General features: G+C 42.2%; 1 protein-coding gene across 6 annotated transcripts in view; it reads left to right on the top strand.

Moving 5' to 3' along the window:
- The window catches only part of PRUNE2 (prune homolog 2 with BCH domain), a 289,980-nt gene that overhangs the window by 1,096 nt on the left and 265,073 nt on the right, over positions 1-23,811 (top strand). The gene's annotated exons all lie outside the window — the stretch shown is intronic.

The raw sequence follows: 23,811 nt of genomic DNA, 5'->3' as shown, positions 1-23,811 counted from the left end.
ATGTTTCTGTTTTGGCAGAAAAAAAAAGAAAAGCCTGTACTCATTTAGAAGCAATGTCTTTAAAGAACTGTAAAAGCACCTTTTACAGGCCTGGCATAGAAAGAAATGCATAATTTATGATGCCTTTAACCTTTAAGCCTTCATAGAAGCCAAAATGTAAAGTCTGCATTAAGGTAATGTTTTAATCACAAGGCAGGATATTTGCAGGGTTTTTACGGTAACTCATTTACCCTCGCACAACAAAGGGAGTGCAGGAAGGGAGGGCCCAAAGGTGCCTGAACCACCATTCAGAGTGCAGACAGAAGTGTGATCCTTACAATGGTCTAACTGTAAGTATCTTGTAAAAGACCATTAAAGTTGATAAGTGCTTATATAAAACTTTCTACCTGAAACCTCCCAGAGAGTTGAACGTTTGTGGAGATTTCAGAGTTGAGGAAGTTTGTGATCATCTCTGTGTTTATTGACCCTTTTATAGTTTTACTAGAGTACATGGATGAAAATACTAATTTCAGAAACTCAACTAAGTATTTGGCATTTCTGATAGTATGAGTACATGTTCTGTTCTTTATCCAGTAATGAAGGAGAAATGTTAAAAAATGAAAGACAATTTTGGCAACTGTGCGTGTGTGTGTATGAAAATGGTAATCAATGACAAACGCAGAGTTCTGGGCTGTATCTGTTTTTCACTCCCATAACATTTATTTATCAATATTTTCACAATAAACATTTAGACTGTGGGGTCTGATATGAGCAAGAGGTTTGTCTCAATTCTGAGGAGCAGTTGCTGGAATGGAAATTTCCCTATTTCCGAGTAATCAGTTTAAAGTAATCTGTAATTTATTTACCGAGTCCCTTCATTAGACGAGCAATTGCTCTACATCATTAACAAAAAAAAGGACAGGAAAGAGAAGCAGTTGTTTGAAATATTGTTACCAGTTTCATGTCTTAGCCAGAACAATTACTGCTAATTTTATCGTTTCTTGGAATAAGCTTCTTCTAGAAATCATGATTAACCTTTCACATCCAGCCACAGGAAAGGTGTTTTGGTCACTTTTAGTGTCATATTTTCCTGATAAGTTACATTTTCCAGGTAATAAGATTTTTACTTAATGTATGACACTCAAATATAGTAGTAGATAACATTCTCCTTTAGAGGATAGATAACCTTTTTCTTGGAGAAAAAAAATTAAGTCAATGTCATTCACTTGTGGGAAATTTATTTATAATAAAAAGGTAAGATTTGGCTGGGTGTGGTGGCTCACGCCTGTAATCCCAGCACTTTGGGAGGCTGAGGCGGGTGGATCACCTGAGGTCAGGAGTTCGAAACCAGCCTGGCCAACATGGTGAAACCTCATCTCTACTAAAAGTACAAAAATTAGCCGGGCATGGTGGTGTGTGCCTGTAATCCCAGCTACTAGGGGGGCAGAGGCAGGAGAATCACTTGAACCTCGGAGGCGGAGGTTGCAGTGAGTCAAGATTGTGCCACTGCACTCCAGCCTGGGCAACAGAGCGAGACTCAGTCTCAAAAATGAAATAAAATAAAATAGTAAGATTTTTAAAAATTCAGCCAATCCTTTGGAAAACATTTTAAGGTGAGGAAATTTACCATGCTGATTTTTACTTAAGCCTTATTAGACCAGAATTAGAATGTAGGAGCTATGTTCTAAATGTTTTTCTTTAGAGGTTTAGCTATATGATACCTAAACGAACAAACATAACAAGCCTAATTACTAGTTTTGTTTTTTTTTTTCTATTTGGCTTAATTGCTTTATTATTCTGTGGGCATTATATATATATTTTTAATGGTTTGAAATAGTTAATGACTCTTCCAAAGTCCTAACATAACCTCATCATCATTGGGGCTAGCTAATTCCAATAGGCAAAAAGAACTTTAAATTGCAAAATGGAATTGCTATTAGCCATAGATATAATCTCCAATAATCAAAATGTTGGAAAAATTGTGTGTCTTTTTTTCTGACTTGGAACATTTATTATTTATCTGTCATTGTAAGGAGAGAGGAAACTCTGCTATTCTAGGCCAGGCCCCTAGGTTGAACAGAAGTCTTTGAAAGAAAAGGATATTTTGAAATTTTATCAGGTAGTTTGGAGCTGATTTCCATTGAAGTTAGGAGATCACTCTCAATTCTATTTTTAATCCCAGTCTGGTCCTACTACTCTTTAAACTGAGGCAGATTCACTGACATAATCCCATCCTCCTTTTCCCTAAATCTCCCTTTCTAATACCTTTCCCTCCCTCCTGAGAATACTCAGTATTTATCAGAAATGGCAAAAGTAAACTCCAGGTGTGGCCTCAGAGGCATCCCTCCTCCTGGGGCTCAAATGCTTCTCATGTGGGCCTGACTTCTGCCTGGTTAGGACAGGCTGGGGGCTGGAGCATATTTGTGAAAAACTTGGTTGGAGGTGGGGCACGTCTAGGGAGGTAGTTACTTCTTCCAAGCAGTCTCCAGAAATGCCCCCTTCTAGACAAACAAGGAATGACACATATGGAATTGACACGAGGATTGTTAAAGCAATAATAACAGTAGGATAAGCAATCTGAGAGCAAGCCCCGCAAGCTTGAGATCGTAATCAAAGAGTGGCGCTTCCTAGTTGAAATCACTTCCTTGATGTGAGAACCCAGCCATATTTTTGTTCTGGATGCTTACTACCAGAACTAGAAATGAGAGTGCAAATGTATTTTCTTTTTTCTCCTGCCCATTCAGAGTTGCAGAAATCAAATCCTATAGTTCTAGATCAGTCCTTAAGTTTTAGCCATGCTTTCTATTCTTAGTTACATCATTTCTATGGTAAGAGAAGTTGAAAGAGTGTAGGGAATGAGGGCTCCCTGCTCTATGCTGTGATTTGGGAAATGACCCTCAACTTCATAGTGGTCAGCTCAGGAAAGTATTCAGGACAAGGACAGTCTCATGGTAGTAAATGGTCCATGTTCCCATGAAGTTTGGGGGGAGAAAATGAAGTACATGAGGAATCATCTGGGGATGGGTAGACAGTTCTGGGGCTCTGGCTGGCAGGAAGCCAGGCTCCCTACACTGGGCCTCTGCTGCTGAGCCTCCCTCACTGCCCAGACACCCCCAGCTGATGCAACTCAAGCAGCTGTTAATGGGTGGAGATCACCGCAGCCCACATGCCCTATGATGTAGGTCAGGAGCCAGCCTTGGGTGGCGGGGGTGGGGATGTTGTCAGCTGTCACCAGCAGGATACATGGCACATCAGTGTCCCAGGAATGCTGTTTTCAACAAGAAGGTGGAGAGAGTAACTACCGCAGTCCAGGGGATGCACCTGCTACTTCAGCAGCGACAGCTGTGGAAGAAGGGCTCATTTCTGCAGTAGGTAATAGTTTATATGTGGACTTCTACAGAAGAAAAATTCTGGGTGACTTGAATGTCAGCTCATACTCTGTGATATGTGGCATAGGGACAGGAAAGCACATTCAAAACTCTAAATGAACAACTGCATTAGAGTGATTACAGGAGATGGGGTTTTAAAAAGAAAGAAAGACTGCAGCATGTCTGCAGAATAATCAACTTGATTGGAAATTGAAGGAATATATTCTTCCTGATTTCCTCTTGCATGGGAAGAAGGTTGTGCGTATCAATAAAAAGGATATTTAAAGTGAATGCTTCATACCTTTTAAAGGGCTGCTGTGGTAAGGACTAGTAATGATGAAGAAGCTGGCAGAACTGTTTTATTTCAGGAGCTGAGCTTATTCTGATCAGAGACCGTGGGATCAGCTCCTGCCCCATTGCAAACCAGGGCAGGTGCTCTTGAGATCATGCCTCTTGCCAGAGCATTTATGAGCAGGAAACTCAGGAATCCAAAGCACTTCCCTTGAATGTGATACCCCTTGCTTAGGGGCTGATGAGGAATGAACCCTTGATTGTTTTGGTCCTGGAGTTAGCTTCATTTCTCACTGCCAGATCATTCAGACGAACAGCTGCGGATTGTCCCAGCCCTGGGACCTTCGGAGAAGAGCCACACTTTTTTAGTGTAAACAGATCTTTAAGTGGATCAGTCTGTCTCAAAGGAAGAGAGGTGCTCCCTGTGATTCAGACAGCACCTTGGGTCTTGGAGGACATGGGATCAGGTGAGCAAGGTCACCCTTTAGGCAGTGATTTGGGGACTATTTTGTCAACTAAGTAAACAGCTGATGGCTTTGGTATAACCAGTTTGTTTCTATGTAACATTTATTTGGGCAGATATTAACATAATTTTGAGTTTGGTAAACTGGTCTGGGGAGCTCCTGTAAGCAATGGCTTGGTGATGGAGGCATTATTCCTCCAGGGAGGGGGTAGAGAGAACCTACCCCTCCGTGAATGTTACCTGAGCAGTTTGAAGAATGAGGGAAGAATACTTGGATCTGGATGAAGGCTGCAAAAGAGGAAACAATATCAGAGGACCAGAGAGAGGGGATGCAACGTTAGTTGTTGATTTTTCTTGAATCTTGGGGATTATGGGAGAGTCCTGGAGTTTGAAGTCTTCTTGAAAGGAAACTGGGGAGGGCTGATGTATCAGGAGGCAGCATTCCTATGGAGGGTGATATGAATAGTGCCCTCTGAGTTTGTATAGTACACAACCTGCACAGTCATTCATGGCTACCCTGTTAGGGGTCTCAAAGTAGCGTACTCAAAATCTCTAGCATTGTCCCAAATCCATTTCTTTCTGAGCCCTGTGGCTTTGGACTTTGGTTTCCAGGGAAAGGAAGTCTTTCTTCTTGAGAGCTCTTGTAAGACTATTGGGCTCTAGATCACCCTGGAAAATCAGACCCACAAAGTTTGAGTTAGTATAATCAAGCTGATAAACACAGCTTTGGTTTCTTAATCTGAAAAATGGAATAATGATGCCTACTTTGCATGTTTGTTGCAAAGCCAAAATGATGTATTCGTAGCCCTTAGCACAGAACCTGGAACAATGGTGGGTCTTTCCACTTGCCTCCAAGCCCGTCCTCTTCTGTACTTCCTTGTCTTAGTGAATGGCATTGTGATTCATCCAGTTTGTCCAGCTGAAAACTTCCTTTTCCTTCATCTCTTCCCTAACCCACCCTATCCTTAAGTCACCCAGATGACTACAATGGCTGGCAAGCTGCTTTCACCCTGCTTCCAGGGAGATCATTTTGAGAGCATCTTTCACACTTTTCCTACCCCTCCCTTAAAACCTCCTCATCACTTTCCATTGTTCTTAGGAGAATGGACACACTTTTCATATGACCTGATCTGCTATCCAGCTTCTTTCTGGCTTTTCCTCCAGCTCTCCTTGGCTTAAATAATTCCTTCCTCTTCTAAATGAGCCCCCTCACCTACTTCTTGAGTCTAAGTCAGGTATTTTGGTAATTTTTTAGATAACTTATTTCCACTTGTCATTATATCTCTATTGGGCATGTTTGTTCGATTAATGCCAGTTTGGTGAGAGTAGGGACCAGGGTCTGTATCGTTTTGCTCACCATTGTATCTCCAGGTTCTGGTGCAGTACCTGATGCTCAAAGAGTGTTTTTAGAATTAATAAACCCTAAAGGCAAGAGTCCTGCACAAAGCATGGCACTTTGTAGTGGCTCGATAAAAATAAACGGAGGGCCAGGTCTAGATTTTTGGAGGTCTGATTCTGAAGAAGGGCTAGTGTCAGGAGGCAGGAAGCCATATTTGTTTGCTAGAAGAAGGTGAAGGACACTAAAGTCAAGGAGCACCATATTGTACTTCATACACAGTAAGTACTTAATACAAAGTGTTAAGACAAAATAAAAATCTAATTTTTATGCATGACTGCTTGGGATCTATAAATATTGGTTGAACTAAAGCATGAATGGAGAGAGGCAGAGGAGAGGAATGGGGCACTAAAAGCCTCTGCAAAACTGCACTGGGTAGATCAGCCAACAGTGGAACCATTGGAACCATAGGTTCTCCTCCATGTGGCTCAAGGACTAGAAGTTGGGCTCCCCCAAGGCCAACCACTGTACCAAGTCAGCCCAGCCTAGTCTCTTGCTGCCCTTTGACCAGTGCTAATATCATTAGAGAGATTGGCAGGGAAGCTGTTCAGAGTCCTTGAGAGAAAAGATTAGGCATTCGAGACTTCCTGTCCAGCCCTGGCACTGCAGACCTCATGTGTAGGGTAAACTCATGCATGATCATGGGTCAGACCTCTCGTCCAGCCAGTGGGACTGTTTGTGGTCGAGCATGATCATGGTCTTCCACTTCATCTAACTCTCCTGGATGTGACCAGACCTTCCCAGGTATTTGTTTTAGCCTGTAATGCCAGAGTCTTTTTGAACTGATGATGTCTAGGAAAATTGCATATCTTTGGCTCCATGCATTTGATATTTCTTGCTTTGGCTTCCCGGAAGCTTAAAGCTATGTTGGTGCTTCATTTTCTTAGCCTAGGATTTCTGAACTAAGGTTTTGTTTTGTTTTGTTTTGTTTAATTGTTATTACTTAGTTTTAATCTCATTATAGTTGTTTTAATTTTTTTACTTTAATGTATATGCACTTTTATTATAAGTAGGTTATCCTTTTGGTTACTGGCAAGAATAAATAAATACATCTTATAATAATATGTATGATCTTGAGTATATATTGGTGACCAGTCTGGCCTAATTCAGGGTTCATCTACTCAAATTTGAGAATTAGCTTTTTTTAGTAATGGAGAATATAGTGCAGGACTTCAGAATAAGTAGCTGAAAGGAAACATCAACAGAGTCCAAAGATTGTCTGTGTTCCCATCCTTGATGATTGCTGACCTCCCTGGGAGCAGCAATAGCCACACTTTCTTACATCTGAGCCCATAAACGGGGAACTGTGAGGCAGCCCCTGGCAGAGGCTGCCTGCCCTAAATCAGATCCTGGGAGATTTTCCTAGAGTATGAGTTGTGGATTTAGGAGACCTTTAGAAGGACTTTTGTCCTCCTTCCCACTTCTTGCCCCCTAAAGGCAGTACAGCTGGGTGGCTAATCATGTGGAGCCAGTGCCTGATTTCAAATCCTAACCCCGCCACTTTTACTTGCTAGTCACACAATCTTAGTTTCTTAGCCTCCCGGAGTCTCAATTTCGTCATCTGTAAATGAGAACAGTAGTAGCACTGGCCTCACAGGGCTGCTGCATGTGTGTAGGCCCTGAGACGAGGACATGATCTCCATGCACAGTAATAAAAACATGAAAAGGCCACTAGCGAACAAGAGCCAGGAAGCCCTATTTACATTTCACAGAAACAAGAACAATTTTTAGCTGTCTTGCAATTCAGTCAGAATTTGTGGAATATCTGTCTTAGCTCTAAGAGATACTTTTAAAATTTGATTTAACTCCCACAATAGTCTTGTAAGGTAGGTACTAATCTCCTTTTGCAGTTGCCGAAACTGAGGCTCAATGAGGTTAAGAGGTTTGCCCAGGACGGGGGCAGTGGCTCATGCCTGTAATCCCAGCACTTTGGGAGGCCCAGGCAGGCAGATTGCCTGAGGTCAGGAGTTCCAGACCAGTCCGGCCAACATGGTGAAACCCCGTCTCTACTAAAAATACAAAAAAATTAACTGGGCGTGGTGGTGTGCGTCTATAATCCCAGCTACTCGGGAGGCTGAGGCAGGGGAATTGCTTGAACCAGGGAAGTGGAGGTTGCAGTGAGCCGAGATCATGCCTCTGCACTCCGTCCAGACTGGATGACAGAGTGAGACTCCATCTCAAAAAAAAAAAAAAAAAAAAGAGGTTTGCCCCAGATTGCACAGCCACAAAGAGTAGAGCTGGAGTTTGCTTCCGGATCACCTGACTTCAATTCTAGGACGTTCTTCCTCATACCATAGGCACCTCTTCCCACAAGATCTCCTGGAACATTTCATTCTCCTTAAATTAAAAGTGAACAGCTTGACAAGTTTATAGGAGGGCTGAGTTGTAAGTTAGTGAAATTGCACATATATTGTTCACGCTCACCCAAGAGGGATTCATTCTTCTGTGTTGCTTGTTATATATTAAAATCTTTTGGACAACAGAATATCAACCAATGTTACTGAAATCCTGCTATGAGAAAAACATGGTGTTAGGTCATCTGAGAGTTGGTTGAATACATTGTGAGATTGTTCTCACTGCATGCCCATTTGAAAGAAAATTAACTGATAAACGATTTGGAGGAGAATGTGTGTGACTAGCTTTTAGAGTAATTAGAAATGTTATGGGCATTTGGTGAAATGTTAAGAACAAGAATGCATTTTTAAAAGAGTTTAAATGCCTCTTATTTGCCACCAAGGCTATTTGGTTTTGTAGTTTCTTCACTGTTGCCACCCTCTTATTGGTGGCCTTAAATATCACTTTGATGGATTGACCGATGTCAGGGGGTCTAGGCAGGAGAAGATTCAGGGTTAGAACACAGCTCTCGGTTGTGTCAAGTCCACTTTGGCTCTCCAGTCTGCTGGTTCAGCAGCGCCCCACAAAACTGTTGATTATGCTCACGATACACACAGAAGTGAAGGAAAGGGGAAGAAAGGAAAGAAGGAAGGTGGAGGCAGAATTGGAAGGGAAATAGGAGAAAAGAAAGCGATAAAAGGATTCAAGAAGGAAGCAAGTATGAACATCCTTCCACAATTCAGGACAGGATGCGTTGTAAGTGCAACAGTTCTTATGTCCACGGTCACTTCCCTGGCACATCAGCCAACCCAAAGTCACCCCAAAACTAGGAATTGGGCAAAGGCAACTAAAATTGATTATTGAAAACCTATCATCAGTTAGTTCTTTTCTGACAGGAAAATTCCCTAAGCGCAATCTCTGAGGCTATTTGTGAGATGATACTTGTAAATCATTCACAGAAATGCTGGGAGCACAGCAAAACACATGAATGGTAGCTACCATCATTGAGGTTATTATTTAATGTGCACTTTGACACAGTGTTCACCAACCTGGTTTTCTCAGAAGGGGATGATGGAAGGGGAGGTGGCTGCCAGAGGCTGTAATAGATGATGACTTATGATGAGGAAACTACACAAACAAAACCAAAATCAAACAGGACCTATAAGAAGCAGACCCAATGGCGGGCGTGGTGGCTCATGCCGATAATCCCAGCACTTTGGGAGGCGGAGGTGGGGAGATCATGAGGCCAGGAATTCAAGACCAGCCTGACCAACATGGTGAAACCCCATCTCTACTACAAATACAAAAATTAGTGGTGGCACACACCTGTAGTCCCAGCTACTCAGGAGGCTGAGGCAGGAGAATCACTTGAACCCGGTAGGCAGAGGTTGCAGTGAGCCAAGATCATGCCACTGCACTCGAGCCTGGGTGACAGAGCTAGACTCTGTCTCAAAAAAAAAAAAATTAATTAATTAATTAAATAAAAAATAAAGGCAGATCTGGGCCCCCAATAAGTGTTATTCCATTTGGTGTCAGGTAAATAATCCCAAATATCTGCACAGCCCTTGGCAGACATAACATCACTGACATAAAGTACATATATATCTGACGCTCATAGTAATGACCCTAAAGAATCAGGGGGAAAAGATCATTTAAATTTAGTGTCCTGTTTAAGAAGAAAGGTGTGGTGCATAAGCGATTTCAGAAAAATTTCCCACTCAGATAATTAACATAGAAAAAAATAGAAAAGAAGTTGTGGCTTGCAGGGTAGGCTTCGGTTGTCTGACAAAGCCTCTTGCATAGGAGACCTTGTTCTTGAGTGAAGCCAGATATGTGAAACGTCATGGTTTATAACAAGTGATCATGAGTCAGGATGGAAGGTGATGGTGCAAAAATGTGAGTCTGATGTGGGGAGGCATAAATAGGCCTCAGCACGTACAAGATGTGAGCAGCCTGGTGCCCCACTCTCATTCTCAGTGGAGAACTAAATCTGGTTCTTGACTCCAGAGGAAGCACAGCAGTGACCACAGAGGTATAAAATAAGGTCCCTGAGAAAAGCCCATGAGGGACCGGAAGACTGCTGATGGCCTTGCAATTCTTTGAAAGGTTCTTATGGAAGAGTTTCCACCCATGGAAATTATTTCTTCCCCTCAGTTGAAAAAACAGGACTTTTAGGATGAGTAGCTTTTTTTTTCTCCCTCTTAATGAAGCCCATTCATTAAGGTACCTTTTTTTTTATTTTTTGAGACGGAGTCTTGCTCTGTTGCTAGGCTGGAGTGCAATGGAGCCGTCTTGGCTCACTGCAACCTCTACCTCCCTGGTTCAGGAGATTCTCCTGCCTCAACCTCCTGAGTAGCTGGGATTACAGGCAGGTGCCATCACGCCCAGCTAATTTTTGTGTGTGTGTCTTTAGCAGAGACGGGGTTTCACCGTGTTGGACAGGCTGATCTCGAACTCCTGACCTCAGGTGATCCACCCGCCTCAGCCTCCCAAAGTGCTGGGATTACAGGTGTGAGCCACCGTACCTGGCTGGTCCTTTTTTTTTTTTGCTGCAGAAAATTAATGAAAGGGTGCAAAAAGAGAAATGTGCATGCTGGCTTCCTCCTCTCCAGCAAGAGCAGAGGCAGAAGATCATCCTGGAGGCAGAAGCATTTTGATCCTCTTTGCATTCCTCAGACACATTTTCTGTAACAAGTGGTCAGTGGTGCTGGCCAGACCAGCACCTGGCTCTGAGAAGATAGAAATGTCACAGCATGTGGACAGATCAGCTGCTCCCTGCCACGGGTATGTCTGAGAGGACAGGACACGTGCCTGGCTGCTCCCTGAGAAGTCAGTGTCCCTGGTCCTCTCTCCAAGGAGGCAAGAAGGGGCAAATCCTGTTCTGTTCCCCATTCTTGATTCTTTACAGTTAAATATTTCCCTTGGCCCTTAGCAAGCTGGTTTGTTTTTCATGAGACACCTCCTGGTCAAACTATGGGGTATGATTCTCTCATCCTTCATTGGCTACAATATAAAGAGACTTCTGGAGCTACTTCCTTTTGGAAGACTGGATTCTTGCAAGGAAAGGTGGGCAGTCTTTTAGCCGATTCTTGTGGATTAATTTACAACTTTGATTCAGGTTTTGTTTTATCTTTTGAGTGTTTACCAAGATCATTGAGAGAACTTGTTTTTTCTCTTTAGATGGTGGACAAATTGCAAGCATGGTCTTAAGAAATGTATATAGGTCACAGAAAAAGATAAACAAGAGGGAGATATTTTATTCCCTAGGTGAATCTTTCTTCTATTGTTTAATTATGAATCTGCTTTGCAAGACCCTAAAATAAAGCCATCCACGAAGCAAAGCAATTTCCGTGGCCCTGTGACTGATCATGTGCTTGCCACTTGGCTGATACCCCTGAACTGTGGCCTGAAGTGTCATTACTCTTGGCTCCAGTCTCCAGAAAACCCAGACATAAACTCGCTGTGGTGGATGCAGATCAAAATGCCATCCCAGAGCTGGCTTTTAAAATGTTTTGAAAAATTCATTATCCCTCTAAGCCATTAGATCACTTTGAGCCTTATGGGGAACAAATGTATTTCTCACTTCTGTGGAATTATTTCATGCCAAAATAGCCTCCTGACCAAGCGCAACATCTCTGTACAAATCAATTCATACACAAAGGGTTTCATAGGCTGGCATTTACGTAGACGGCTCTGATGAATCTCATAAACACTGAGCCACACTTGTTACAATTGGCCCCTTTGTTGGACTTCTGCTCTCAGCAGGATTTATATTCAGCCACCCTGATCACCATGTCACCCTGGGTACACCCTGACCCGTCACTTCAGGGAGTGCTGTGGAAAACAGCCATTAGGGTTCCTTGTGTTTAAGTACAGCATTCTATGGCCATCATCTTTTATTTATATATTTATTATATCTTGTTGTGTAACTGTAAGTTATTTTAACAATTATAGAATCACAGACCTTTACGTTGGAAACTACTATAGAATCATAGGGGTTTTTTGTTGTTGTTGTTTGTTTTGTTTTTAGAACCAGGGTCTTCTTCTGTTATGCAGGCTGGAGTGCAGTGGCAAGAACATGGCTCACTGTACCCTTGAACTTGTAGGCTCAAGCGATGCTCCCACCTCAGCCTCCCAAGTAGCTATGACTACAGGCATGTGCCACCAAGCCTGGCTAATTTTTTTTTTAATTTTGTAGAGATGAGGTCTCATTATGTTGCCCAGGCTGGTCTCGAACTCTTTTCATGTTCTTTGTCATAAAGGATCTCAAGTGATCCTTCTGCCTAGGCCTCTCAAAATGTTGAAATTAGAGGCGTGAGCCACTGTGCCCAGCCTAATCACAGATTTTTAGCATTGAAACAGATGACTTTAGACATCTATTTCAGTTGCCTTATATTGTATTTCAGGCTTAGTTTCTTTGTAAAATAATAAACAAGCAATAAGGTATATTTGGAAAATAGAGGAAAGCTGAAAAAATACCCATAAAAAGAAAAAATTAAAACTAAAAATCACCCACTTTCATTGAAGCATGACCCTTGGTGATAGTTTGGCAAGTAGTTTTCTTAGTCTTTCTTCCTTGTGCACAGGACTTAAGATATTTGTATATCTTGCAACCCCAATTTTTATTTTACTTAACATTATTTATTATTTTCCTATGTTATTACATAGTATTCAAAATCAACATCTTAAATAATAGAACACAGTTTAATAAAGAAGACCTACAGAGGTTAAACCTTTTCCTTGTCCCTCCTTTTTGCTATTGTTAATTACTACAACAAACATCTTTGCACATAAAAACATTTTATCCTGTTTAGAATTATGTTCTTAAACTGGCTTTCCAGTATGTAATGATTAGGGAAAAAGATATTAATATTCTTAAGCTTCTTTATACATCTTTTTAAATTGACTTCTGGGTGAACTCTTCCCAAATTTCAAGACTCAGAGAGGTTAACTAGTCCCACAGTACATTGTGACAGAGTCAGACATAGATTTGAGGTCTCTTGACCCCGAAGTCTGCACCCCGACACGTTAGAGAATTTGTGCAGTATGAAGGAGAATGGTGTCCTGATAGTATACATCGTAGATCTGAGCAAATAACCTGAAGTGGCCTGCCTGCTGAGTTGAGACAAGTGTAACAGAAACTGTGCCACACCAGTTACAACTCTGCTAATGAGACCAGTAGGTAGAATCTGGCTGGGGGGGCTACTTTCTCTTTCTCTTTTCACTTCCTCTCTCAATTATTTCAAAAAGATTGAGCCTTATGGAACAGTAAAGCTATTGCTGCTCTGCTCGGTGTGGTCACTCGGAGCGCAGTGTTGCCCTTCATAACTGTTGTCACCTACTTGATCTCATTTGATTAACCTTGGGGAGGGTTCACGTTATTATATTTATGTCACAAATGAAAAGAACAAGGCCAGAGAGGTTAAGTCCAGCCTTGCCCAGAGACACACAGCCAGTAAGTGGCAGAGGTGGGCATAGATTCTCTGTCTTCTAATTCCCAGCATCTGTGCAAGGAAAAATTGATCTATGTTTTCGAAAGATAGTTTGAAGGTCTCATTGAGAGCATAGTGGTTGGATTCATCTACATAAAAGAAAATGTCCGAGTGAAATACAGGGCACTTTTCTGAGAGGAGGCTATTCAACGGTGAAATCTATTCATCCTGAAGCTGCTTTTCTTTGACACAGGAAAACATACCCATCAAGCTTTGGAGTTTCGTGTGATGGACTCTGATGTACAGTATGCAACTGTGAGATTAATGAATGTGTCACTGGTGGAAACATGCTGAGCCCAACAGGCTCTGGAGACCAAGTGTCACCTGTAATGGAAAGAAGGCACCTGAGAGGCAGGGTCTCTGGAGGGCCTGTGGCATCACCTGACATGCCTGTAATGGGACAACAGGTGACTGGATGTCACTTATAGTCATTTCAGCTGAGAGTTCTCTGTAATGTGGGAAAGAAGTTTAAATGCCTGTAACATCAACTCTTTCCCTGCTACAGAGCAGGTGTGATTCTGTCAAAGTCTCTTTTCCAACCTCCCCATTCTCAGCTGTTTCTTCATTTGGATCATATTCATTAACTGCCCCAGAGCCTAAATGCATCCCACACTGATGCAATGGGGAGTAATTTTCGTTTAGTGCAGTTTGATATCACTTAAGCTAAATTCTGCTCTTTCAAAACTCTAAGAAACACATAGATCTCCCCACCAATCTTTTGTATCACCATAGCATGACAAAGGCAACACGATTGCTAAAGCCAATATGTGCGAAGATGAAGATGCATCAGATGCATTGGCCTCTGGTTAGTAGTGGTCCTGGGTTGCCTGTGTTTTCCAGTCATTCTTAAGAATTTGATTAATTCACGCTGGTGAATAAAGAAAACTGCAAACAAAATTTGAAGAAAATCTAGGCAGCTGGAAGTCAAGGTTAGTTTGGACTTGTAATTCTGTATTGGTGAGAATTTTTGGTTGATACTTGCCCTGAAAACCTAATATGATTTTTTGTTTTAGAGAAGTCTATTGTGTAATTGGATGATTTGTATACAGTATGATAATTCCTTTACAGACCCCGTGTTGGGAGGCTTTAGTATATGCCGAGGGAAATAGACTTGGGATGATATTTCCTTGTAAATGTTGGGTGGGAGTGGAATCACTGACTCTGAGAGACTGAGATGATCTGCATAGTTGTTAAATCATGCACACCTGCTAAATGATTAGCATGCTGTGGGGCAGGGGGTCCTGGAAGTAAATCCTTGCATGCCCCAATTTTTAGTTGTCCAACTCCTTTCTGAATATACTTCTGCTTTATTTTAAAGACAGAGCAGAAAGCATTGAGGGCCAGATAAGAGCAGTCAAATTAAGCTAGTATCTCACCATGACTGATATCCCATGCTGGGTCTCGTCTCCTGTCCCCATTTCCTCAAAATATCTTTACACCACTTCTTATCCTTATCACTCCCCCTTCAGCAGAGCCTGCTCTTGGTCAGCATGCCAGGGAGTTAACATCTATCCGTGTTTCCTGTGCAGCTACATATGTTATTTGACCTTCACCATCATCCTCTGCGACAGGCATCATTATGCCCAGTTTGCAGAGCTGGAAACTGAGGCTCAAAGAGGTCAAGTAACTTGCTCTAGGGCACACAACTAATGAATGTTGGAGCTAAATTTCTAGTATGTCATTCCTGAGAGTCTTAGCTTATATTTCCACTTCAACAGACTGCAGGGACATAATACACTTACTTCAGGAAGAGTGGTCATTCCGTCAGCGCTATTTAAACTTTCATGCATATAGGAGTCACCTGGGAATCTTGCTGAAAGGCAGACTCTGATTCAGTACACTTTGGGGTAGAACCTGGGATTTTGCACTTCTAACAGGCTCTCAGGAGATGGCAATGCTGCTGTCCCCCAGAGCCCACAAATCTGAGTAGTGAGTGTCCAGAGCATTGATAAGCCAGGAGGCGGGAGCGGTGCATTAGAATCTGAGGGGGCTGCACAGCTGGGAGAAGGTGCCTTGCAGTGGAAGTGGCATGCTTCCCCCCAAGGAGGTGTGGCCTTGCTGCCATCACATTGTGGCGAGATGCCTGATGTGCCGCGTCTGTTTCTGTTGCTACCGTATTTCAGGTGAGATCATTGGTTTGGAAAAAAGGATCTTTTTGGCCAGACGAGGTGGGTCACACCTGTAATCCCAACACTCTGGGAGGCTGAGGCGGGAAGATCACTGGAGCACAGGAGTTCGAGACCAGCCAGGGCAACTTAGCGAGACCTCGTTTCTACTAAAAATCAAAAAGTAGCTGGGCTTGGTGGTGTGCACCTGTAGTCTCAGCTACTTGGGGGGCTGAGGCAAGAGGATTGCTTGAGCCTGGGAGGTCGAGGTTGTAGTGAGCCAGGATCATACCACTGCACTCCAGCCCAAAATCTGTCTCAAAAAAAAAAAAAAAAAAAATCTGCAGTCACGCCACCATGCAGAGAGCCATGGGTTCTAATGACCCATAAAACAGGCCCTGCATGTGATACATATTTCTAATATGTATTAAAATTTCTTCATATCCCTTATGCTTTTCTCATACAAAACACAGGGCCTTGTGACTTCACAGTGCCTGGCAGGAAGGAGGGACCATAAATACATTAAAACGACCGGGCACTGTGGGGTCATGCCTGAAATCCCAGCACTTTGGGAGGCCGAGGTGGGTGGATCACCTGAGGTCAGGAGTTCAAGACCAGCCTGGCCAACATGGTGAAACCCCATCTCTACTAAAAACACAAAAATTAGCTGGGTGTGGTGACACGTGCCTGTAATTCCAGCTACTTGAGAGGCTGAGGCAGGAGAATCGCTTGAACCTGGGAGGCGGAGGTTGAAGTGAGTGGAGATCATGCCACTGCACTTCAGCCTGGGTGACAGAGTGCGACTCCGTCTCAAAAACAACAACAACAACAAAAAACATTAACAGGCTGGAGGGAGAAGTAGAAGAGAACTGAAGGAACTGGCAGTCTTTCAGGGAATGCAGAGCTTTTGACTGGGCTCTTTGAATGATCTCAGGAGGAGGAAAGCACACCACTCGCCCTACGGAAAACTTAATGTTGGAATGAAGCTTTCCTTTCTTTTAAGACAAAACCATTCACAGTTCCCCTCAACACATTTTGGTCTCTTTCTCTCTTTATCTAAATAATAATAATAATAGTTATTATTATTATTATTGAGATGGAGTCTCACTCTGTCACCTAGGCTGGAGTGCAGTGGTGCGACCTCGGCTCACTGCAACCTCCACCTCTCGGGTTCAAGCAATTCTCCTGCCTCAGACTCCTGAGTAGCTGGGATTACAGGCCTGCGCCACCACGCCCAGCTAATTTTTGTATTTTTAGTAAAGACGAGGTTTCATCATGTTGGCCAGGATGGTCTTAATCTCTTGACCCTGTGATCTGCCTGCCTTGGCCTTCCAAGGTGCTGGGATTACAGGCGTGAGCCACCGTGCCCAGCCATATCTAAATTATTTAAAATGTTTCTTCTCTTTCTTTGATGCCATCTTCCCAGAAGTCCTTGTGACTGGATGGCCTTCGCGTTCTGCTTTCTTGTCCCCACTGGCCCTATTGTTAGTGGTGCGTGGTTCCATGTGGTGCTTAGTTATTTATGGTGCTCCTTTATTATTCATGCCTTTCTTCCTTTGTTCATGGCTGTTGCTTAGTCACGATGCTTCTCTGATGTGTTCTTGGTTCATGCTTCATTTCCTACTGCCCTTTTGTGCTTTTCTATTCCTTTTCCCTTAACACAGAATTCTTTTCTCTTAACATAGTGGGGAGCCCGGAGTGGTTTGTGGAACTTTGTTTAGCTTGGGGATGGTCAGCAGGCATCTACGTTTTAGGAATCATTTTAGGTGTGGTTCTTTATCAACTGTCTTTCACTAGGTTATGCCGTGGTAGCAAAAATCCCCAATGTCAGTGGCTTTCAGCATTAAAGGTCTATTTCCTGCTCATGTTACAAGTTGCTGAGGGTTAGCTGTGGCTCCAAATGTCTTCTGCATTCTGGAATGTAGGCAAAAGGAGCAACAGCTGTCTGGGGTATGCTGCTCTCATGGGTAGAAGAAGAGAGTTAGGGAGCTGGTAGGCTCCAGTAATCATTCTTAAAGCTTCTGCTCAGAACTGGAATGAGCCACTTCCACTTTCTCTTTATCAGCCACAGCAAGCAAGTTACATGGCCAAGCCCAATAGCAGTGGGGTGGGAAGTATACTCTGCCCATGGACAGGCACTGAAAGTTTTATGGCACTGTGCAGGGACGGATTATTGTCATTTACAGGAAGGAAAGTTAATAATTAGGAGTAATATTGCAATCTACTACGTGGTGAGAGCTAGCATTCACCATCTGGTGGACACTGAACAGAACCACACTTGTATTCTTTTGATGGCCATACAATGGGTAGATTGTGACCAATTAAAAACTTTAAAAAATAGGAGATTTGGGGGACAGTTTCAAGTAATGAAAATCTCCGGTAGCTATTTAGTCATCTCTTTTGCCTTCAGTTGAGGGTTGAGCAGGGGTTGTTTTCATTTGGGATGACTTCAGGCTGCATCTATGTCCCAAGTTAGGAGTTTGGGGAAGCTAGGTGAATTCCTTTAGGTCACCAGGGAAGCATTTATGGAATATGACTGCCTGGAAGATCTTTTAAATTCTCTGTGCTTTAGTTTCTTCCCAATATAAGAAATATAAATTGGGACTAACAAAAGACGCTCCTTCATAGGGGATTCTGAAGATAAAGTTAGACAGCATATGTAAAGCTCTTAGACTATGTCTGGCACATAATCAGAATTTTTGAGTGAGTGCTCTAATGATGAGGATGATTTCTACTACTGTGATATCTCAACCCCTGGAAAACATATTGGGAATCCCCAAACCACCAGTTTTGGAGTCAATAGACAATCAGATTTATGTTCCTGAGTTAAAGATTTATTTATTAAGATAAATAAATAAAACCAAAATTAACCCAGAAAGTAGGGGCTTAAATTTCTGGCCTCTTGAAAAAACTAGCCACGATTTCTCTTAAAGAAGATTAATTTTTAGGTTGTGTGTTCACCCCCTTCAGTCATTGTGTGGAATGAAAATCCTTTAAAATATGTTACATAAAGTTCTTGGTTTATTAGGTGAACACAGTGCATTTGGGGCTTGTTTGGGTGGGGGAAGTTGTGTGATTTGTTGGGAAATTCCAAGCAAGGGCAGAAAGGAAAGGCCTCAGGCTTCTGTCCGGAAGTCAGTGGCTTGGCATCAAGGGACAAGTCCTGGTAGAAATGGGTAAAGCTCTGCAGGTTAGTGCTGTGTGGGGTGTTTACTAGTGAACATAATGAGGCTTCCGGCCTGACGACTGTTTTTGTTTCACATCCCATCAGCTAAGCCTGAGAGCCTTGAGGTGAAAGGAAAAGAACAAGGGTCACGGAATTAGAATGTCAAGTTCAGTTACTTCTCAGCTGTGTGAACTTGGGTATGTTCCTTAACCTCTTTGGGTCTTGGTTTATTCATAAATGTAATGCTATGTAATATTTATTCATCATGATCACGTGTAAGAGCATTGCATAAGTTCTTTTTTTTTTTTTTTTAATTGAGACGGAGTCTCGCTCTGTTGCCAGGTGGGAGTGCAGTGGCATGATCTTGGGTCACTGCAACCTCTGCCTACTAGGTTCAAGCAATTCTTCTGCCTCAGCCTCCCAAGTAGCTGGGACTACAGGTGTGCGCCACCATGCCCAGCTAATTTTTTTTGTGTGTGTGTGTTTTTAGTAGAGATGGGGTTTCACCATGTTGGCCAGGATGGTCTCGATCTCTTGACCTCGTGATCTGCCCACCTTGGCCTCCCAAAGTGCTGGGATTATAGGCATGAACCACCATGCCTGGCCGCATTGCATAAATTCTTTAAATATTCACTAAATAATTTTATTTTCATAAAAGCCCTATTTGGTAGGTACTGTTATCCCCATTTTGCACATGGGGAAACTGAGGTAGAGAGGGGTGAGTAACTAGCTATACTCACACGGGCAGGAAGGGGTGGAGTCAGGTTTTGAACCCAAGCAGTCGAACGCCAAAGTCTACATGCATACCCATCGTGCTTTGTTGCCTTTTGACACAGCATGTCACCTGGGGTTGCTGCTCTGAAGAGTAAGTCTGTTCATTTCTTCTAAATCCTAGTCCACTATTTATCATGTAGGAAGTAGATGCTCTGTAGACATTAATGGTTATTTCCCTCCCCCTTTCCTATTTCCTTTCAGCTGTCCTGGTAGACCAAGGTAATCAGGACTAGTGGGTGCCTAGGAATGGGGTGAGAGATCTTGAGCCCCAGTTTTCCCTGGGCAAGATCTCACCTGACTCTCAAATTCACCTTGTCTCATTTATTGCATGAAACTTTCTTTCACTTTTTCAGCCTTTATAGCACCAAGCTGGAAGGTATTATGTCATCTTATAAAGCAAACTCTAAATTGAAAGGAATAATGGCCTAGTTTGGTGTCCCTCTCAGCACACACCATTATATCTTCATATGAAGCTGCCTAGTCAAGTAATATGTGAATGAGTTTTACACATATTTTAAATCTGCTTTGGAGTTCATCTATCTTTAAAAATGTATTTGATTTTTTTCCCTCTTTATTCTGCATGGTTTCAAAGTAGGGAGCTCCTTACTCCTTCCCTTGGGGTAAATAACCTCTATGGTGAAAGGTGTGGCACACACAGATTGGCTGCTGTGAAGACTTGACACACCTCTTCAGCGATTCTGTTTCTATTTCCTCTTACTGGTGGTTAGGTTCCAAATTGTCCCTGTAGCTGGTGCCATGTTCCAGAAGCAGAAATATGTCGTGGAAAAAGTAATGGCTCCAGGGAATAATGAGAGGTGGGCTTTAGTGCTTTCCCTTCTAAGTAGGAGCTGTGTGACCTTAGGAAATAACTGGCCTTTTCTGGAATCCTGTTTCTTTAATTGCAAAACAAGGAGCCAGTGTTAGTTCAACTGTTCCAAACTGGGGACTCCAGGATTTTGAGATCTCCCATGCAGGGATCCATTTTAATATTTTAAAACTAATAATGCTGTTCAATGAGAAATAAAAACTTTTAAGACATGGAGTCCACAGAGAAAGAAAAAAATGAAAGAGATCACTGGTGGTGGAAAGTTGGGGAACAAGAATCAGTTCTTATTTATTTTTCTTGCAGCACTGTGCGCATAAAGTTCTTGGTTTATTAGGCCAATAAGGCATATGATTTAATCTGTAAGTCTTAGTCAATCAGACATATTATTTACATCTCCAAGTCTTAGTTTTCTCATCTGTTAAAATATGAGGATAATATACAATCCATATTTGGGGTTCAGAAGTTTGTTGTGAAGATTAAATGCATTTGAAGCACTTAGCCAATGACACTCAGTACACTGTGGCTATTTTTCTAGTTCTTCAGTGTGGGTTTAAATTTACCCAGAAGGGATATTTTAGATTAAACAAGCCCCCACCAGATTATGTGGTAAATTTCCTTAGCTGTAGGGTGGGGTTATTTGGGTTGCAGTGAAACCAGGGATGGAACAGTTAATCCCCACTTCCTTAGGAACTATAACCCAAGTGTGCTTTGTGCAAGCCTTTCACCTGGATAAACCATCAACTGGTTACATCTGGGCCCAACCAGAATAGGCAAATGGAGAGAGGAGAGAAGGGAGAGGGAAGCAAACATGAGACCAAAGCCCCTGGAACAGACAAGGCATTCCTAGTCTTTGCTGTTTATTGCATACACACTCTCAGTGATAATTGCTACCATTTAACCAGGACTTACTATGTGCCAGGCACTGGGCTAAGCATGTCTCATATACTGTTTTAATTTTCTTAGACACTCTATGAGCCACTCTCCCATCCATTGGCCAAAGCAAGTCACAAGGCAATTCTAGATTCAAGGGCTGGAGAAAGAGACTTCTCTTGATGAGAGGAGCAACAACGTCACATGGAAGGGGCACAGATAAAGGGTGGGGCCACTTTTGTCAGTTTGCAAATCTCCACAGTATAAGTAGTAGAGAAGATGATGCATTTTCCTGGAATAACATCTGCACCCAAGAAAAAGGGAGTCAGGCATCAAGTACCTCCTTGTGTCTGAAATTCCTCTCATTACAAACAGAGTCCAAGAGGCAGTATAATGGAAATGTGGTCCCATTGTTTGAACTACTCAGGAGCCATATTGTAACTATTTGGAGAATTTTGTGCTTCCTGAATTTACCCAGTTTCTCCTGTTCAAAACAAGCCCCAGGCTAAATGTCACTTATCTGTTGTCCCAAAGCTCTGCTAAGTGCTACATGGTTAGTTTGGTGTCCAAAGCTGTAGACATTTCTACCAGCTTTTCCAAGGTAGAGAGAACGAATAATGAATCTTAACTTCTAGGAGTGATCAATCCCTCAGTTTATTAATTCATGAAAGTGGTTGTTCAAGGTTGAACCCGAAAGGTGCGATGTTTTGTACTGTGGGGAGTAAGATGGATTCTTGGACGACTCGAGGTTTTTTCTATTTGCAGGTGACGCTGGCTTTCTGTATTTAATAGTGACAATGTAGTTTTGTGAAACAATTTTCCTATATGTAAAAGTGAGTCAACTAAAATGTAAGCAAATAATACAGGGGATCTATGGCTAGGGCAAAAACCACAAAGATGGTATGTGAATGATTCTTGGTAAATGGAGTCATGTATACCAAAGCTTGGAAAGGCAACCACGTAGTTGAGAAAATTGAGGCCTGAAAGAAAGAAAACTGAGGCCTGAAAGAGGAAGTGAGCTGCTGAAAGTACTATACCTAATAAAGAGCAGCTCTGGGCTTGGTTGCAGCCCTCCTGCCTCTAAGTTATTTTTATCTCCCACTGTACCAAACTACTCATTTCCTCTAAACCAAAAACCCCAAGTAAACAAAAATTACCTCCATGTGTGACCTGGTTTGGATACGTGTCCCCACCAATTTCATGTGGAATTGTAATCCCCATTGTTGGAGGGGGTGCCTGGTGGGGAGTGATTGGATCATGGGGGCAGATTTCTCATGAATGGTTTAGTACCAACCCCTGGTACTGCTCCTGTGATAGTGAGTGTGTTCTCATTATATTTGGTCCTTTTAAAGTCTGTAGCACCTCCCCTCTCTCTCTCTTGCTCCTGTTCCCACCATGTGAGACGCTTTGCTCCCCGCTTTCTTTCCACCCACCTTGCCTTCCAGCTTGATCAGAAATTTCCTGAGGCCTCCCTGGAAGCTGAGCAGATGCCAGCATCATGCTTCCTGTACAGCCTGCAGAAATGTGAGCCAATTAAACTTCTTTACCAGTCTCAAGTGTTTTTTCATAGCAATGCAAGAACGGCCTAATACAGTGTGCAAACACATATTTTATTAGGAAATGTTACAAAATGAATAATATTTCCTACCATTTACAGCTAAGCACTTTACATGCTTGGTGATGAGAATGGTAATTATAATCATCATATATGAGGTGAATGTTTACCTTAGTATTTGGGGGAGTTGCCTCATAATTTTTTCATGGACTTACACTATAATCAAAAATAAATTTGTACATGAAATCTGTAAATATACTATGTATGCTTTGAGAAAAATATTACCTTATGAACACATACTCATATATCCACATGAGATTAGAGAGAGATTTTTCTTACCAGAAATCACATTTACCCTTGAAAGAATAGGTGAAGATTAATAAATTAAAAATAAGTATATTAAATTAAATACTGATACATGGTACAATGTTTCTGAACCTCAAAAACATTATGCAAAGTGAAAGAAGCCAGTCATGGAAGATTACATATTGTATAATTCCTTTTATATGAAATGTCCAGAAAAGGGCCAGCTGCGGTGGCTCACACCTGTAATCCCAGCACTTTGGGAGGCCAAGGTGGGCGGATCACGAGGTCAGGAGTTCAAGACCAGCCTGGCCAATATGGTAAAACCCTGTCTCTACTAAAAATACAAAAATTAGCTGGGTATGGTGGTGCATGCCTGTAGTCCCAGCTACTCGGGAGGCTGAGGCAGGAGAATCACTTGAACCTGGGAGGTGGAGGTTGCAGTGAGTCGAGATCGTGCCACTGCACTCCACCCTGGGTGACAGAGCGAGACTCCATCTTGGGGGGGAAAAAAAAAAGACATGTCCAGAAAAGGCAAATCTGTAGAGACAGATTGTAAATTGGTGGTTGCTGGGGCAATGGAGAATATGTATAGAGTGTCTTTTTGGATGATAAAAACGTTTAAGAAGTAGATAGAGTGGTAGTTGTCCAATATTGTGAATGTACTAAATTCCATTGAATTGTTCACTTTAAAATGGTTAATTTTATGTTATGTAAATTTCACTTCAATTAAAAATAACGTGTATATATATATATGTGTGTGTGTGTACTTACTCATATATACTCATATACAAGCCCATGCATGGCATTTTTATTATTTTAGTAGTATAGTGCTTCTCAAACTTTTTGGTCTTAGATCCCTTTCCACTCTTAAAAATTAATGAGGAAG

This window comes from Pongo pygmaeus, chromosome 13 (genome assembly GCF_028885625.2).
Source record: "Pongo pygmaeus isolate AG05252 chromosome 13, NHGRI_mPonPyg2-v2.0_pri, whole genome shotgun sequence".
NCBI lineage: Eukaryota > Metazoa > Chordata > Mammalia > Primates > Hominidae > Pongo > Pongo pygmaeus.
Note: the sequence above shows the minus strand (reverse complement) of the source record. Positions and strands in the feature narration are given on the sequence as shown.